Source organism: Falco biarmicus, chromosome 16, assembly GCF_023638135.1.
Source record: "Falco biarmicus isolate bFalBia1 chromosome 16, bFalBia1.pri, whole genome shotgun sequence".
In the NCBI taxonomy this organism is placed as follows: domain Eukaryota; kingdom Metazoa; phylum Chordata; class Aves; order Falconiformes; family Falconidae; genus Falco; species Falco biarmicus.
This window is the reverse complement of record NC_079303.1, coordinates 3,832,117-3,845,178: the sequence shown is the minus strand read 5'-3', so window position 1 is coordinate 3,845,178 and position 13,062 is coordinate 3,832,117. Positions and strand designations below refer to the sequence as shown.

At 39.8% G+C, this 13,062-nt stretch overlaps 1 protein-coding gene across 4 annotated transcripts in view; it reads left to right on the top strand.

Annotated features, from left to right (window-relative positions):
- USP49 (ubiquitin specific peptidase 49) overlaps positions 1 to 13,062 on the top strand; it is a 34,562-nt gene that overhangs the window by 3,604 nt on the left and 17,896 nt on the right. The window contains exon 1 of one of the 4 annotated variants that reach the window (XM_056362108.1): positions 6,133 to 6,216. The exons of the other annotated variants lie outside the window; for them this stretch is intronic. The gene's annotated coding sequence lies outside the window, so the exon portion shown is untranslated. Of the gene's footprint in view, positions 1 to 6,132; positions 6,217 to 13,062 lie in introns of those variants that run through there. 4 annotated transcript variants of the gene reach the window in all.

Below are 13,062 nucleotides of genomic sequence, written 5' to 3'. Positions count from 1 at the left end.
TTAACAGAAACCACTACCATTTTAAACCCCGATGTATAGATCAGAATGTCTCAGTTGTTTGTTCGCATCTCCGTGTACACTAATGCTAATGCTCTTCACTTTTGTTTTTATTAGACTTTAGATCAAAGATGGCTCATGCGAGGCTGTTAAGTCGTATGTGGCTTGTGAGCCATTGAATTACAGCCCCAGCATGCAGGCTTCATCACGTAACTGGCAGCAGAGCTACGGAGCAGCTATAACATGCCACTGAAACAAAAAAGATTAAAGTGGGAGTAAGGGGAGAGAAGGTAAAAATGGAGGTGGAGATTCTGTCCTTTGCCAGCGTTGCAGGGGAATAATTTCTAAGTGCTCTAAATCTAATTATTTGTATATTTGCAGTAATACGTATCATCGTGTATTGAGGAAAATGCAGATTAAAATGCGCACTCTATTACACTGCATTCTGCAGGTTTTGAAAGGAAAAAAATCCCTTTTACTTTTTGCAGCAGGTTAAGAAGTGAGTTAGTATCTTTACAGATGTAACATAGGTAGAAAAAAATAGACTTGGCTGCTTTGTGCTAAGTGTTGTTATTTAGCTTTTTGCTTATGAGATGGTAATGAGTGCGCATTAACTATTACACCTCCAATACATTACAAAGATCAGTATGAAATCTCAAAAAATGGCAAACTTGTTGGGGCATACCTTGAGATTTTTTTAAAGAAGGCTCACTAGGTAGGTTCCTTTAATTCGGTAATTATAATGTAATTCACTGAGGAGGTTGTCCTTTTAAGAACTTTACTGAGAAAGTAGAAGAAAAATACAGGCAGCTATCTGAAAAACAGGTTTTTTTTCCTTGTTCCTCCCCACAGTGTGCACACTTGCTTTCTTACCTCGCTGCCTTGGCTGTATAATTCAGCTGCATTTTCAAATGAAGACAGAAAACTTGAATGCGTGAATCTGACAGCTCAAAGTTAGTATGAGTGCATTTGAAATCTATCCTCCGTAGCATGTCAGTCATGACTAATATACTCTTTAAAAAAAAAAAAAATCTAAGGAGATGCTTTTTCAACATTTTGTAACTTTGCTAGCTGAAATGCAAAAGGGTGCTTTAGCCAGAGCAAAAATCACATACTCAGACACAAGAATCCCTGCAGAAGGTTGGAATTACTAAATAACGTGCTCCATTTTGGTCTTTAAAAGAAAATAATAGTTTGGTCTATTATAGTATACTTTGCTGTGTAGTATATGTCACAAAAACTTTTACACTCAACCTCTAACCAAGCATACTGAAAAAGAAACTACAAACACACACCCCTGGTGAAGCCAGTGACGGTTTTGAAAGAACCAATTTAATGGAGAAAAGCTTTAGTGCATTTATGTTCTTTTCAGGCTTTTCAGTCAAACCATGGAAGATCAAGTCAAGAGTTATGGGCCACAGCTGTGTTCCTCCATTGAGATCTTCTATAGGACATCAGCTGAGCTGATTAAGAAATGGTGACCACAGCTCCATTCCCTTATTCGCTCTGAAAAGCAAATCCGTCCACTTGATTGAGAAGCATTGCCTTGCAACCATATTTTCCCATTCACTTTCAGTGGGCGGCTTAGATTTGATTAAGAAATACTGTCCTATAATTACATTCTGTCCCTCTCTCTCATGCTATGAAAAGCCTCTGAAGACAATTCAAGGTTTTGAACTTTAAATAAAAACGGTACAGGAGGAGGGTCTTTGCAGCCTGGCTAGGTGGGTATGCAGATGAAGTGATAAGTAGCTTTTAGCTGGAAATACTAAGAGTATCCTAAGAAGGGCAGTCAATGCAGGCCTGTGTTTCTGTACTGCTGCGGCTTTGTTCCCCACTTTCCTGGAAAGGATCAGTGTCTTTAAGCCTGACTCCGTTCCAGTAAGTTTGTCACAAGCGTGCTTTCCTTTTCTTCAAACAGAGAAACTGTATTTTATTTAAATCCTTTCTTTCTTTTGGTGTGATGGGGACCCATTTCATCTCTTGCCTGGTGCTGAAGCTAACTTTACTCACTAATGTTAGATAGTTTAGAATCTCACATTATGTTGTATATTAAATGTGTTCCAGCTGAATAACAAGTGCCTTGTGTATTAAGAAGATACAGAGATTTGTGGCTGACTTCTAGCTTGAACGTTATCTGCATAAATATTGAACTATAGTTGATCAGGACAAATGATTTTTTTCATACGCTAAACTTTAGCAAATGCAGTTCAGCATGAATGCCTGCCCCCCCCCCCCCCCCCCCCCCGCCCCTGCAGATCTGCATAGCTTGGTGAAATGAGGAGCTAATGTCTTTGACTAATTGGGGATTGCATTTATGTTGGCTGTGGAGTTTTAATACTTGACAATAGTTGGTTTTTCTGGGTGGAGGCAGAGATCTAAGGATTGGTTTAGACAGACGTGTATTGCATGTATCTATAGATGTCTTGCTAGAACCAGACAACATGATTTGCTTTTGGGTGCTTATGGGTTTTCCAGTCATTAACAGTGAAAAATGATACGTTCTGGTTTGGAGATTGCAGCTGTAGTGTGATCCAGAGGGCTGCTTAAAGATGAATTAACAGAAACTTGGATTGTGTGTTACTTAAAAAGAAAAAACCCGTCATCTGATGGGGATGTAAATCGGCGGTTGGCTGCTTGGGCTGGGGATCCAAGGAGATCTGTTGCCTGTAGCTGTCAGAGTGCAACTAAACTGTATAATTTCAGTGTCACGCTCCTGGAGGAGTGATGCCTCCAGCTCTTCCACCCAGTGACCTTTGTTAGTAGTTGCAGGGTGGTTTTGGTTTTGCTTCTTAGGGGGAACTTTCTTTCCCCCCTGTCCCATCATTATCTCCCCTCATGGAAACACAGAAGGCAAAAGCAATGAATTAAGGCAGCTCGTTGAATCAAGCTGGCTCCCATCTAATTAAATGGGGAGAGTGATGGCTAAAGATCTCCACCCTCTGCCAAGAAACAAAAGTATGGGGAAAGACTGCTCCTTGCTTTCCCTACTGATGCTGCCGAAGGGAATGTCAGGAGCAGGACATGAAAGGATGCCTCTTCAGATACCTGCGTAGTGGCTTCTTCTGTGTTAACTTTGTTGGTGTGTAGTAAAACTGCTGATGGCATGGAAATGGTCAGTGTCATATTTGGAATATTTCATGTAAGAACACACCATGCTTAAATGTATGATTGCTGCTGTATGGGAGGGCTTCACTGCTTGTCTCTGGAATTGGTGGTGTTTTTGGCACCTGGAGAAATGTAACGGGAACAGAAGCATCACACTGGGTACAAAGGAGCAGGTTGATCTGGGTAGCTGTTTCTCTCTAAAGAGAAAAAAGGGCTGGGGTTTTTTGATGTGCTTAAACCCCACACAAACATGAAAAACGTGTTTTAATTTTAAGGACAAGTATTTTAGACTTATTAATCGTTCTGGGAAAAAATCCATGTAAAACTCTGCTGTTCTTTAAAAAAAAGAAAAAGTTAAATCAGCGAACTGTTTATTCACTGGAGTTGTGAGAAAGAGCCCTTAGTTTGGATTTAATGATGTTTAATCATTCTTTCAAAAATACAAAGGAGGTACTAAAAGCTGTTCAGCTAAGCTTTAAAGAACTAATAGCTGTAACTCAGATTCAAAAGTGATTTAGTTCCAGAGGTAAGTCTATAATCCTACCAGTCATGAGTTAATCTGTCATCAGACTAAGACTAGAAGCAAATCTGTTTAACTAAGAATAGTTAATTCACCTGAATGAGAGCAAGGATGATGATCATTCTCACAAGAGTTAGTTTATTTTGAGAAAATGTAATATTCGTGATTGTGAAAATAGCAAGTGTTTTTCAAAGGTAGACTGAAAAATTCTGCTTTGACATTTGCGCTGCTCTTTTTTTTCTGAACTTTTCAGGATGGTTCAGTAGTGTGGCTGCCTGACCTGCCTTAACCCACAGTTTTTGGACACTGTGGAAGTGAGTGAGTCAGTGCGTAAGAAAGATAATATCCCATTTATTGTAGCATTGGAAGGTTTTAGGACTAGCTTTTTGAGGCACAGGTTTGTGGCGTCAAAACCTCTCCCTTTTCTCTTTGCTTGTTCTGTTGTCGTTTTGTCTCAAGACAAATTGATGTGATGAACTCTAACCTCTTAGTAGGATAACTTATTAAAATAACAGATGCTATAGAATTGGGCCTGAGTTGATCTTCAGTTCTTAAGGAAGATTAACAACCTGATATTTTGCAAATCGAGTTCCCATTTCCTACCTCGTTCTGTTACGTCGCTATGTTGTGGTGAGGACAAAGGCACTACTCAGATATTGCCTGTAATTTCTCAAAAAGGATTTCAGCCAGAACAGGATTCATAATATGCAAATTAGGAATAATTCCGGTGGGGAAGGTGCATTTGAGCAAGTGAAATTGTTCCTTACATACCAGAGAATAGAGGCTTGTGAGTCAGCTGGCAGGCTGGACGTAGGGAAGGTTGAGGCTGAAAATACTCTTCTTTAGTGTTATTAGTGCTACTTTTTAGATCTCCTTTTGCACACCTAGCAAGAGGAGGGTTTGCTGTACAGGTTTTTACGCAGGCACAAAACAGGCACATCAGTTGAGCAGAGGAAGGGGACATGTAAATCTCTAATTCTTTGTTGACAAGAAAACGGAGAAGACCTTGGTCGAGCCCAGCAGCCCAAGGGAAGGCTGGCTCAGATCGTTTGCTGCTCCTAGAGCTGAGGACATGGCAGCACCCTCCCATACAGGGGTGTGGGCATGCTTATGGGTCTTATACAGACAAATACTGTTGAGCATCTTAGGCTGATGTCTGGTTTTTGTTGGTTAGACAAATAAAAAGACAGAAGTCCTTGCTGCATTTGAATAAATTGGTCGCTGTGATTTACTCTGTTTACCAGTCAACAGCGTTTATTAAAACCCATAGACAATTTTCTAGCTGCTGTTCAGTTTCACTCGCTTGGGGTTTTAAAAGACCTCGGAGTGCTTGATTGGCAAGTGAAGGAAAAGAAAATGATGGAGAGGTGTGCCGAAACCCTTCGTTATTTTCGTCTTGTTGTAATCTCTGCTCCTCAAACGTATCGAAGGCACCTTTCCTGCTTAAAACATAGCAAAATGTGACTGTGGAATACTGTACTTACATTTAATACTATTTGCCTATTCATTATGGCTGTGAAGATAATAAGCCACAGCCTGCTGGGGTTGTCTTGTTCTTTATTGCTTCAGTAGATGGCACTGACATGTTCATTTGACTGATTGCTTTATGTGTTGTATCAGCTGTGATGTTGTTTTAGATTAGTTAATAGTCTGTCTAAGATTTTGCCAAGATGAATATGAATTAAAATGGGGGAGGAAGAACAGCAGAGGACTACCCATAACTTAACAAGTATTCACTCTCTGGTATAATCCGTCTTTGTGTCTGTCACAAAGAGATTCTCGAAGAGGCTGTTAGTCTGCTGCTGGGTACCAGGGCTGTTAAATTGATCTCTGCTGCAGCCGGCAGTTTTGTGTGCCTGAGCAGCGGCAGGAGGATTTTCTGATGTGCTGGAGCTAGAAAACTTCACCTCATACCTGTGCAGTGAAAGGCTTTGGGTTTGGTTTGTTCTATTAAAATTGCGTGTCTTTTGATCAAGAGTAATCAGTTTTTGCAAATGAGGGGGGAACGGAGCAAGGTACTATCAGTCAAGATGTAACCGGTTCTGACCTTGCTAAATGAAGCTCTTTGCCAGCAGTGGAAAGTTATGTTTAATTTTGTTGATGTTATTGTGAAGGCAGGTGGAAATTGTGTAGAATCTTCCCTAGCAGATGTTGAGTGTGGCTTTTAATGTTTTTAATGCATAACGTCTGAACTGTTGCTGTGAACCTCAACTCTGAATGTGTTGTTTACGTGACAGTTGATGATAAATGTGATATACACTGAATGTAAAAAATGATGCTTCAAAAGCATGGTCAAAAGAAATATTGGCATTCTGAAAAAATGTTGCTTTTTGGCTGCATTGTAGTAGGCCACAATTAAAAGGAATAATAAGGCAGGGAAAGTAGGGACACAAGATCATCTCCTCTATTCCTGCTTTGTTAGGCCACGTTGAAATATAACGTGGCTTGTTTTGTTTAACATGTACCTTGTTAATTATTCTTAGACTGCCTTGTTCACTTGTGCGCAGGTCCTGACCCGTGAATACGTAAGCACGTACACTATCCATTTGAGCAGTCTTACTAAACTTGAATGCGTGCCGAATTGGGCAGTGGTAAGTGTGAAAGGAAATAAAACAGACATCAGTTTAGTATGAATCCCACCAGTTTGGGGATGGTGTGGTATAAAAAACTGAATTTGCAGATAGTGGATATTGATGTAGCACTCTGGTGGCTACATCTGCCACTAATTTTGCACCCATTAAAGCTCTTTTACTGTCTGCGCTGGCAGGGAGGGTTTTCAGGGGCAATGTTCAGGGGCAAATGTGTAGAAAGACTTTAAAACACTATGGCACGTCCCTGATGTTGGCACAACTATGGAAATAGAATTCATTGGGAATTCATGGATTCTATAAAGCTGGTTGCTTGACCCATAAAGTGAAATTATTACTTTATATTGGGCAGTTAGCATCTACTTTCAGACTGTCCTAATGCAAAACATTTTTTCCTGTTTGGTAAGTCAAATTGTATGCGTTTACTGTAATTGCTTCAGGCTTCTACAGTTGTAAGTACCAGTGGAATTACTGCATTGACTCTTTCCCTTTTGGAATGGTTCACTAGGACTAGAGGAAATGCTGTGAGTTGTTTTAATGTAGAGCAAGTGCCTCTTTTATACAGGGCTTCCATATCGTGTTTCCTAGCTTATTAACACTTCAAAAAGCCAAACCAAATATAAAACTCGGAAGCCTATGAAAAGAAAGGGGAGGGCGGGATTTTATGTGTTGCAATAAATGAAGAAACATTAACTTCTAGAAGGCCATGAACTAAGAAGTATATAGCATTTTAATAATGCTTTTTAACATCCAGGGTCATTACATAGTAACTTACCACATTTTCAGGGAACTGTAGGATGTGTATCTCTGTTTGTTTGTCTTACAGTGACCTTAAAGAATAAATAGTATTGGTTGTGTTGCATATTGAAAAGTTACTGTTAAAGCTAAGGTCGGAAGGTGGAAATTGAGAATACAGGTAGCCAGGGGCTTTACCTGAGGTTTTAGTCACTTATTTTTATTCATCTCTTGCACTTAGGTGAGAAACAGTGTGAGTTTAGCTTAATAAGAATATTCATATTTCATCTTTAAAATACTTTAAATTTTAAAAACTTCCAAGTTTAAACTTGCATGGCTGGAGAATTTGAATGGCAGTGTAAATAATGGAATAGCTAGTTTCTAAGGAAGGCTGTATTAAAATGCTTTGTGAACTGAAGAATTTAACCTTCTTTTTGCCTTTCTGTGATTATTTTCAAATCATAAACTGCTGGATCCATTCCGGCTGAACACTCTCTTGTTTAAGAGGATCTTCATCGGGAAGGAATGTGGATAAAAGACACATGCACATTTGCAACTATTTGTTGGCCTGTATAAAGTATGAATTATTGCTCTTTGAGGATGCAGGCAGTGTGAAGTCTTTTGTTTTAGTCATAAATTTATTCTAACCAAACAAAAGGAGTTTGGTGGTTTTTCTGACTTCTTGGAGTTTGCCAGCGAGCCTCTCTGGTAAGTAGAGAGAGCATGTATCTGCAGAAAGGTTGGTTTGGATAGTATAGCTAAACCAGATCACCACACACAGTAAGCTGTAACAGCAAAAAAAAGGTAGGATGAGGTTATTTTATCTGTTCCAGGCATTGACTAGCTTTAGGAATAGGGACTGGGGAACATTGCACGTTCTTTCCAGTTTTGATCAGTATAGACAGGTTAACAGCACGTTTCAGTTTATGTGAGGCCTTAAATCTAAGTCCACCGGTCATATTTAAAGCAGTCTCGGAGATGTTAAAACTTTTTTCTAAAGTACTCAAAATTCCAGAGTTTCAGGAAAAAGAGAAGTTTTTTCATCCTTGCTCCTTGCCTGGGGCTCCATTCCCTGAGCACTGAATTCAGCTTGAGCAATTTATCTGATTAATTTGGCGGTTAGATTGCTAGCCTGTAAATGTCTCCCCCCCGCACCCCACCCCCCTTCTCCTACTTGTAGCTGCCTGTGCATTGTGGTAATGGGATCTTAACACCTCTAATTCATAGGTTTGGGACATTTACATCTGTCAGCTGATGCAAAACATGAAGCAATTGCTTGTCTTCTCTCAGTTATCCCCCTGAATCTGTGAACTGAACTTCATAGGGAGGGTGAGCGGTTTTTGCAGGTGGGTTAGTGTTAGGGAAAAATTGGGGCCTGGTGAAACCTTGGGGTTTTTGCTGTTGAGTATGAAATGTTTGAAGCTAATTGCAATCAATACATTGTAGTGTCTGTGCTCTTTGTTGTACTCTAAAATAAGATAAAGACCAACACCCACCAACTTTCATGTTGCTTCCCAAGATGATTCAGAGAACCAAGTCCTGCAGAAGTCACGTTTAGTCCCATTGAGGATGCCAGTGCAGGAAATAGGATTTTCTTAATCCTCGTGCTTTTGAGTACTTTGGGTTTTTTGAGGTTTTGGGGTTTGGTTGGTTTGGGTTTTTTTTTTGCAATGACTGACTATTTGAAAACTGATTCCTGAGATTCTGGGTATGAGCCTAGAGCAAATTTTTTTACAGCACAGTGTGAGCTCCCAGAAACAGTTCAACATTGACATAGTTATAATTAACTTAAAGGAGTTAGTAAAACAGAACTTGCTGTGGAAGTTGGCAGGAAAGTCACATTTTCGTCAGGCTCCTTTGTGATTATAGCTTCAGAGTCAAGAGCATGGTGGGGTGTGTGGGGTCCTCCAGCGCCTGTACTGAACGGCTGAAGCCAGCTGAAGTCCTTTGAGCTTGTTATGACTCCTGCAGGACACCGGCCACCTTCCAGGCACGTGCGAGTGGGATGTTTCAGGGTTTGGTAAGCTTTGCATTCAGGTGGAGCATTTTGGTGTGTCAGAGCTCTGGCTGGGTGGGGAGGTTGATGCTCGAGGAGTGGGCTGGCCAGGAGGGAGGTGGGATTGTGACCACTTTTGCTGTCACCGCTCAAGTCTCCTGTCTTATTTGTCGGTCTTTTTCAGTCATGGCTTATTCACGTATTCGCAGTCACTATTTAATTTGTTGCTTTGCTTGCCTTTTCAAAGAAACACGGAATCCTGAATCATCTGTAACTCTTCCTTGTGTGTTTTCCTTTTTTTTTTTTTTTTTTTTTTTTTTTCCCTTTGTCAGCTGTGTTAATTTGCCTGTAACTAACTTGATAGTATGTCATCCTGGATAGAGGGAATCCAGCAATTGTAGGATATAAAGCTGACAGTTTTCAAGAAAATATGCTTTCAGAATAATTGAAAAAAAAAATCTCTAGGGCTGTTGTTACTCTTTGGAGATGCAATTTGAAAGTCTAAAACCAGCAGGGTTTGCACTAGAGGAGTAAAGGGGGAAACCCATTGCTGCCTGAGCAAGCCACTGGCTCTTTGGAGAAAGAGGAACAGAAAGAGCTTCTTGTGTGTTTTCCTGCGTTCTTTGCTCCCGTTACTGAGTGAGTAGTTCTGGACCGTGCAGTGACATTGTGAGGACAGAGGGGAGGGTACCTGTGACGTGGTAGCGTGTGTGGTGACATTCGCTCGTTTGTGCAGCAATTCCTTTTCTCTAACAGAATATCAATTGCAGGAGGTTTTCTGTTGGAATAAGCACCGTTGCTAGTGGCTTTGAGAAGCAAATACAGGGTTGTGCTGGGAGTACGTACACGGACGGCTCTTGCTTGCAGAGGAACGTGAATGTCTTGAGCAGGAAATTTTTTTCACCATCTTCTGTGTAGCTCAGATTACTTGTTTTCATTAGACATCTGGTTGAATAATTGTTTCCTCACAAATAAGTACATTAAAATAATCGGAGGAATAAAGTTTTTTAGGAGTTCTATGCAATTTTTAGATATATATTCCTCTCTGCTATCTCCTTATTTGCATTTTTGAGTATTTGCAGCAGGATAGAAATTCTACTCTAGAGCTGCACGTAACAAATGAATTATTAGGAGAGTGGAAGGTGCTTGCTTTTTTGCATCCAAGGTTTTTAAACCTATTTGATCAAATGCAGTATATTTGTGGAGGATACGTAGTTTTGATGGAAACCAAGAGTATCTAAGGATATTGGGTTTTCCTACAGTGTTTTAAAACAAAATGAGAAGGAGGGGGGGAAGCAGCAAACATGCTTTATTTAAAGTAGTACCAGTTCCCAACGGACTGGTGAAATGCTGCTGTGTTTCACTTTCGCCACTCCCAGGAGAGGAAGGAGTGAATGAAAGAATCATTCAGTCTGAGCTTCCCACCTGTCCCTAAAGATGATTTCCAGACTGCAGCTAAAGGAGTTTGTGTCAGCACTGAAGATACTTGTTCTGGAATCAACTCTTGGACAGATGAAAAATGTATCTAGTTTCCAAGGCTAAACATCTAACACCTTTCTTGATCCCTGAACTTTTCTTTCTGCTTTGTGCACATTTATTTAGAAAAAGAAAGTAGCTAGTGTCAACAGATCTGTACAGATGTCTTTAATCAGTTTCCAAATGTGTAACAATGGTACAAAGAAACATAATAAAGTCATGTGTTTTATTTTAACACTCTTTTAGTGTCAAGAGCCAAATTGTTTCTGCTGCATTTGGTTCTTGAAGCTGTTATAGGATCTTGCCATAAGTTTTTTCAGAATTATGAGCCATGCAAGGAAAGAAAGTAGGATTTAACCCAGTGTTTAAACATTGAGTGATTTGCAAGAAGAGAATTTTTCAAATTGTCTCTAAAACAGTATTGGCTAAACTAGTGTCTTTATTTTCATTTTATTTCCTATTATTTTATTTCAGTTTTCACTCCTCTTTCGTTGCATTGCAATGCAGCTCCACACTTCTGGTACTTCTTCTTCATGCAGAGCGATTAAGTTGTTCCTCTTCCCCTCTTTTCCTTCCCCCACCCCTTATCTGGAAAAGAAAATATCTATGTATGTGCGAAAGGACGAGTTTATAGATACTTCTTAAAATGAGATCTACCTGGATGGAAAAAGAAAAATTGTCAAATCAAGAAATAAACCTGATACACTGTAATTGCAAGGGGAACAGGTCTGTTTGTTTCCAAGACCTTAAAATGTAACGTGTTAATTCTCCATCATTAAACTCTCTTGTTGCTCATGGCTTGTCACATCAACCACATAAACTTGTCTTTAGTTGTTGCAGTATCTTAAATAGCTGCAGCCTTGTAATCTTTGCAAGGTTTGTTTTCCTCCTTGTGCGACTGTTTACAGGTTCTGACTCATCTTTGTGTTTTCCTTTAATCATAGCTTTGTAATTTCTCCTGTTAGAGTGTTCTTTTTATTCCTGCTAGTAGGTTGTGGCAAGGTATTTGTTCACGTATGTAAAAGAGAGAAACAAATTTTGTTCTTAGTCATGTGCATATCTTTTGATGACTTATTTAGTAGTCTGTTTGAGTGTGGGGTGTCAGGGCTGAACCTCCAGCTGCCTTTTAGTACATGTGTTGCATAATGTGAGAGAACTGATTTTAATTTATTTTTTTTAAATGGAAGGGCTCAAAAACGTGAGTCAGTAACAGGCATCTTTCATGTGGAGAAGCTCCGCTGGTGCAGCAGCCAGGTGCATGGAGGGCGAGCTTACTGCGCGCTGTCATGAGCGATGCTGATACTCCGGCAGCCTGCTCTGCCTTCTCGGCTTTTGACATGAAAACCGTGCTGATGAAAAGCAAGAGATCTTATTTGAGGAAGTTGAAAAGATGTATCATTTAAGCAGTTTGGGTTAAATAAACACCATTTCTTTCTAATTTGCAGAGCAGCCGAATGTGTATGGTATTAGAGCTTAGATATGCAAGGGAAGTATCCATAGATACCTAAGGAGAAACAGGTGGGGAATATCACATGCAGTATCAAAGATGCTTTTGTGCTGAGAATTACTGAATTAAGGTGTAACAAAGCTGCTTTGTTAACTGACCAGCATTGTTAAAATCTCTTTCCTTTTTCAAACAGGAAATCTTGCTGGCCCACACAGGAAAAGCAAAAGCAGTTGACAAAAGGCTTGTAATTTATATACTGACAGCCTACTTCATTGTTAAACACGATTCTTTAATGCACTGTATCTGGTGTGTGATTGATTTCCTTGTAGCCTGTTACCCAGCTGAAACTAGCAACGTACAGCATTGTTTCTTCTTCCTTGGAAATTGGGGATAAATTCAGTGTTCTTTGAAAAGTATTGTGTCTTAAGACCTGGCAGAGCTGGTGAGCAACTGCACTTGGCAGCTGTTTAATTGATCTCTAGAAAATTGTATTTATAAGGCCCACTTTTTGTTACATGGTACAAATCTCAGATATGCTGGTGAGACTCAAGGGTTAAATTCCCAACACTGTCGCATATGGCAGTGAGCAGAATCACAGATGTTGATGATACAACATAATTAGTATTCTTTTATGTAAATGAAGGCTGTCAATGTTACCATAGTGTCTATACTCTTTCAAGCTGGAATCTACGCCACTTGGTCTCACCAAAGCTAGACAGGATTATTCCACAATTTGCTATCAAGACCTGAGCAGAAAAATAAAGAAGAAAGAGGGGAAAAAAGGTCAGGGAGGAAGGTGAGAGGAAGGTGGGAAGGGGTGTTTGCAATGTGGAAAGAGGAGATCAAATGAGTCCTTTGTTTAGTGTAGGATTTCCGAAAGTGCCTTTCCAGGTCCTGGGATTTGTGAGTGAGCGAACACAGCCCAAAGGAGAAGTGTAGTGATTTTTGAACTGGTTTAAGTATACGACTAAAACAGTTTTTTCAACACTGCAGAATCGCTCTGTGGAGATGAATTCTGAAGTGGCCACTTGTGTTTTAATCTGAAGTAGAGAAGAGTTAAAGAACAGGAGAGCTTTGATTTTTTTTTTGTTAATGAATTCCATCTTTAGCAGGAATGTCACTGGAAAAAGATAGCGATTAAAGTAAATTAACATAATTTGGGGGCCACTAAAAATATGCTTTCTTAGCCTGGTCA